We start from the raw sequence: 6000 nt of genomic DNA on the forward strand, positions 1-6000 counted from the left end.
ACTGGGATTTCCAATCAAAAAAACTAGTTGACCTTGAAATGACCTTAAATGTCAAGTGGAGATTGAACCGTTGTGGGTAAATGACCTTGGAGTAAACCCCAATGTCAAACTTTTTCTACGACCTAAGAACATACCTGAGCGTAAAATTTCCCGCTCTATAGATTTTCCTTGTCAAAAATAAGGGTTCCTATTAAAAAAAAAAGTTAACCTTCAAATAACCTGTAAGGTCAAGTCCAAGTTCAAATTGAAGGTCACAATTGGATTCCTTCTTCGACACATCGATACGTAAAACTTTGGGCTCCTTTGGAATCCGCTATCAAAAACAGGGGTTTCCATTAGAAAAAATGAGGTTGACCTTCAAATGACCTTAAAAATGAGGTTCAAGGTCAAATTCGAAGTCACCGTTGAGTTCCTCGTTAAGACTTACCAATGGTATGACCTTTATTTGTTTTTTTACCTCTGAACTCGCGAAATTTTTAAGAATTCATTATTTGACCTCTATTTGACCTCTAGGAGTAACCTCAACCTCATACCTCAATACATATTTGGACGTTAAATTTTTGGCTTCTTTAGAATCCGGTATCAAAAATAAGTTTTTTTGTTAGAAGAAATGAGGTTGACCTTCAGATGACCTTGAAAATGAGGTTCAAGATCAAATCCAAGGTCACCGTTGGGTTCCTCGTCAAGACTTACCTAGGGCATGACCTTTGTTTGTTTTTTGTTACCTCTGGACTCGCGAGATTCTTAAAATATCATTATTTGACGTCTATTTGACCTCTAGGGGTTAAACCTCAACCTCAACCTCAAACCTCAATACATATCCGGACGTAAAATTTCCCGCTCTTTCCGATTCCGCAATAAAAAATAGGGGTTCCTATTTAAAAAAATGAGGTTGACCTCAAAATAACCTCAAAATTGATGTTCAAGGTCAAATCCAAGGTCACCATCGGATTCCTTGTTCAAAGTTACTGTAGGAATGACCTTGACCTTTTTCAGAACTGAAGTACTTCAGAAAATATTCAGGCGTCCCGGGACTTAATTGACACCCTGTATATATATACAGGGTGTTCCAGACCACCCGTACATCCCCTCTAGAATCCAAAATAATGGATTAATCAAAAACTGCTTCAGACAAAAGTTGCTGTGCTTCGAGGGGGACATATCCGTACGACCTTGGCTTTGACCTTGGAGGTCATGTTCAAGGTCATTTCAAGGTCAACTTTGTTTTTTTAAATAGGAACCCCCATTTTTAACCCCGGATTCGGAAAGAGCGGGAAATTTTACGTCCAAAACGGTATTTTTAAATTTTTTTTCATGGCCTTGAGAAGGTCGATTTAAGGTCAAATGCTTGAAAAACTGCATAAAAGCGTTTTTTTAATTTTTAAGATATCGAAAAATGACCTCTACAAAATTTGTTCAGAACAGAGTGGGCCACCCAATGCACCAAAAACCTTTGACCTTTAACCTCATTTTGAAGGTCATTTCAAGGTCGAAGTGTTTTTTGTAATGGAAATCCCTCTTTTTAACCCCGGATACGCACATAGCGCGAAATCCGACGTTTGGATAAGGTATTGTGTTGAGTTTCGCGCTATGTGCGAATCCGGGGTCAAAAAGAGGGGTTTCCATTACAAAAAACACTTCGACCTTGAAATGACCTTCAAAATGAGGTTAAAGGTCAAAGGTTTTTGGTGCATTGGGTGGCCCACTCTGTTCTGAACAAATTTTGTAGAGGTCATTTTTCGATATCTTAAAAATTAAAAAAACGCTTTTAGGCAGTTTTTCAAGCATTTGACTTTAAATCGACCTTCTCAAGGCCATGAAAAAAAATTTTAAAATACCGTTTTGGACATAAAATTTCCCGCTCTTTCCGAATCCGGGGTCAAAAATGGGGGTTCCTATTTAAAAAAACAAAGTTGACCTTGAAATGACCTTGAACATGACCTCCAAGGTCAAAGCCAAGGTCGTACGGATATGTCCCCCTCGAAGCCCAGCAACTTTTGTCTGAAGCAGTTTTTGATTAATCCATTATTTTGGATTCTAGAGGGGGTGTACGGGTGGTCTGGAACACCCTGTATATATATATATATATATATATATTGTTTTGTTATGCGATTTTCTAAAATGCCGCTGGTGGCATTTTTAGCAATGTTTGTGATTAGTGGTAGATAGGTTAAGAAATAAAACACGTACTTATGGGAAAAAAGTCTCGAAGGCATAAAAAAAAACCAGATTTATTAGTAAGAGAATAGAAAAGAAAATGAGCACATGAAATTTGGTAACACAGTAAGAAGAAGTTTGAGAAAGGACGCACGTGAACGCAATGTTGTTGACACTTTGCGCATAACCGTTAGATCTTTGATTTTGTAGGGTTTATTTGTTTACTTCATTTATAAAATACGATCGAGATTGTGCGGTCTTCTCCCGCGTTGCACCTGTCTTTGCGCTGTTGACGTAGGAGGGGATAGGTGCCCGATTGGGTTTTGTAAAAACTGGCGAGCGCAAGTACACTCTCACGACAGCGCTTGAAGCGACCGGACACGCGTGCGACATTGTGAATAAAGATTTAGAATAAACATTTTTAGTATCAAACCCCACTCGCTATACCATAAAACCATCCTACAAAAATTCAGAAGTGGGATAGCATTTCAATTGCAGTGCGTTGCCGTCACTTGAAATTACGATCGGGATCAGACTTTGTGTCATCACCGTGCGGACAATTGCTGTGTGTATAACCAAGAAACTGTAAAGGTCCCGTATTCTCATTTACAAGTGTTTTGCATTTGTTGTAAATCATTACTGTCGAGAGTGTGAAGTGTCTTTGTGTGCACAAAGAGCATTTTTTATTGTTACAATTTTCTATGTGAAAATTTTGATAAGAAATGGCAGACTGTGCACCAAATGATTACACTGTAGTGGAGCTCAAAGAAATTCTAAGACAAAAGAATTTACCAACGTCTGGACTAAAGGCAGAGCTGATCGCAAGGCTGGAGTCAGTGCACCTAGACATCTGTAGCGCATTGAATGCAGAGCAACGAAATCATGAAAGGGAGCCAGTCGACGAGGACGCAGAAGATACTCAACGACGTGAAAATTCGCAGTCACCTGGTGATCTCAGAGGTAAAAATGTGAGAGATCGTGAACTTGATATCGCCTTACGAGAGAGGGATTTGTTGCAGAGGGAACTCGACATACTCCGTCGAGAACGAGCGTTGATTCGTGGAGATTCAATAAGTACGGTGAATGACGCTAGAAGCGCGATGAGTTCCGCGAGGTAAAGTACCGTTTTAACGAATTTGAGTATTCGGGCGATAGACGATTTGATGAGCGACTTCGACGGCAGCAAAAATACTTTCTGGCAATGGGAACAGCAAGTTGAACTTTTGTGTGTGAGTTATACCCTTGATGAAAATATGACACGTGTGCTAATTTCCCCGAAGCTAAAGGGGCGTGCAATGAGTTGGTTTCATTCTAAAGCCGAGAATTTTACCATGAGCGTACAGGAACTTCTCAGCAATATGAGAGTTATTTTTGACTCATGACCAAGCAAACTAGCTTTAAGAAAAGAATTCGAAGGAAGGACTTGGACCTACCCAGAAACTTTTTCGAATTACTATCACGACAAGGTAATATTAGCGAACAGAGTGCCAGTATCCGAGGAAGAAATTGTCGACTACATGATCGACGGTATGACGGATCTCTAGTTACAAAACCAAGCCCATGTTATATGTTACGACAATAAGGAGAAACTACTAGAGGCATTTAAAAAAATTACGCTCAATACTAAGAAGACAGGACAAGGCGAGTGCGTCAAGAATATTAAAGCCGTAGATAAAACCATCCTACAATTTTAAGTAGTGTAACAGCGTAGTTACGGTAAGGCAAGAAATGTACGACGATTCACGCGATTAGCGCAAGGGCGCCAGGCACTGAGGGGAAGTGAGGGAGCAGTGCCTCTCCTTTAGATATGGCTAGCTCTAATATTGAAGAGCGGGAGCAGGTTCCTGTGAATTTACCTAGAGAAGATGGGATAAGGAACTGGAGATTGCATACAATTAAAGGTCTATCATAAAAATTAAAGTAAATGATAAATGTGAGATTTATTATAGATTTAACAAACAAATACTCGTTAATTAAACTAGGCAATTAATCGTGATGGTATTTGAACAAATAATAACATGATAATGAGCTTCGACTTACTCGTTTAATTCGACAGCTAATTAAACAAAAGATTTCAAAATTATAATTTCAGAACTTTGGCTCTCTTCGGCTTGACCGTACGATAGTCAAGCCAGGCATAGAGGAAAACAAAAAGATTCTAATAACGCGAGGTCACTTACAATCGCTAATGATATAATTGATTCGCCGCTAGTCAAATTTCCATTTAGAGTAAGATTTGAGTCACACACATGAATGATTGAAGCAATTTAATAAGCATGAAATGACTGTTACCTTAATTGCTTACAAAGCTATGATAATTCACTTACTGATGCATGCTCGCTGATTAACACAGAACAAGACCTTTGACGGTAGGTGATTATTTAGGCAAAATAACGGCAAACAATGAATTGTAATCACTATGATTGAATGAGGCACACTTTAGCCAATCAAAGAATGAATTTGCAATACAATTTCGAATGCCGGAGAAAGCGTTATCTCGGCGCAGTATGATGAACGCGGGTTTAGAACGTCCGGCGTTGACCGCAGCCTAGAACTCTCTGCCGAATTCCTTTTCTTCTCCGTCTTTGCTAGCATTGCCCCTCCTCTCGTTGTACTTAGCTTCCGAGTGGGCTTGGTAATTGTTTGTGTGTACTTGGTAAGTGTGTTGTAAGTGTGGTGTGACGTCATATGGCCTTGACTCAGGGAAACATGAAATAAATACAAAATATGAAAATATCGTGTGACCTGTACTTTGTCAAATACGTCGCGAGAGCCAATATTACTCATTGCGCATGAGAGAGTCAGCAGCGGTCAATTAGCCTACCGCTGCCTGATCTTGTCCCATGTTACAGTAGAATCACGCGGCGGATTCGCAGTGCGCACGCGGAGGAATTCCTTCACACTTACACTTTTGTTTGAATTAGCAGATTGCTAGTAAACGTTGATGACGTCGCTGACGTCTCACAAGATATAGCGTAGTTGACGCTTCACAAGGTATAGCGCCATTGACGCTCCAATAAACTAAGATTTGAACATCTTCAGCACAAGATATTCATTAAATTGCGCAATATGGTTGCTTGCGTCTTTGTTCTTCGCGAATGCGCAGTAGGTTGGCCTGCCTCTTTGCTGTTGCTGCTGCTTCCCTCTGCTGCTGCCGGTGAACTTATGCTAGTAGCGTGCTCGTCGACAATGAAGGGAGGAGCCACCGCTCAGATTGGACGACGTTGTCGTCATCGGCTGCGCGCGCACGCACTCACATATCGAATACATGTACGGCGACGGAACACATATATTAGACATATACGTCTTTGTTTTATAGTATGATTGAAATAATTCTGTTAATTTATTTGCGTATTAATTTGCATAGTCTTCAGTCTGATATTAGTAATGGATGTTTTGAGAAGTTTGTTGACAAGTTTATTTAGGTGGTTTTGAAATCTGGAATTATATTTTGCATAGAATTTTTTAATTTCTTCTTTGACTGTAGGTATCTGTAAATCATTTTGGATAATTTCATTTGGTACTAATCATGGGGTCCGTACTATATTACAAAGGACTTACGATTGAAATCTTTCCAGGATTTCGATATTTGACTTAGAAGAAGCACCTCACAGTTAAATGCCATATGCCCAGACTAGTTTGAATACAGCTTTATACAGCTGTAGAGCTAATTTTCAATTGACACTTCCAATTTTTTTTCGGTGAGCCAGTACATTTTCCTCCAGTTTATACAAGTTAGATACAATTTTTTACATTTAGTAAATATATGTTCTTTCCATGTAAGCCTTTGGTCTAGGTGAATACCTAGATATTTTACCAAATTGCTGTGCGGAATATATTTCT

Source organism: Phymastichus coffea, unplaced genomic scaffold (assembly GCF_024137745.1).
Source record: "Phymastichus coffea isolate CEN01 unplaced genomic scaffold, Cenicafe_Pcof_1.1 PCOF00025, whole genome shotgun sequence".
Lineage (NCBI taxonomy): Eukaryota > Metazoa > Arthropoda > Insecta > Hymenoptera > Eulophidae > Phymastichus > Phymastichus coffea.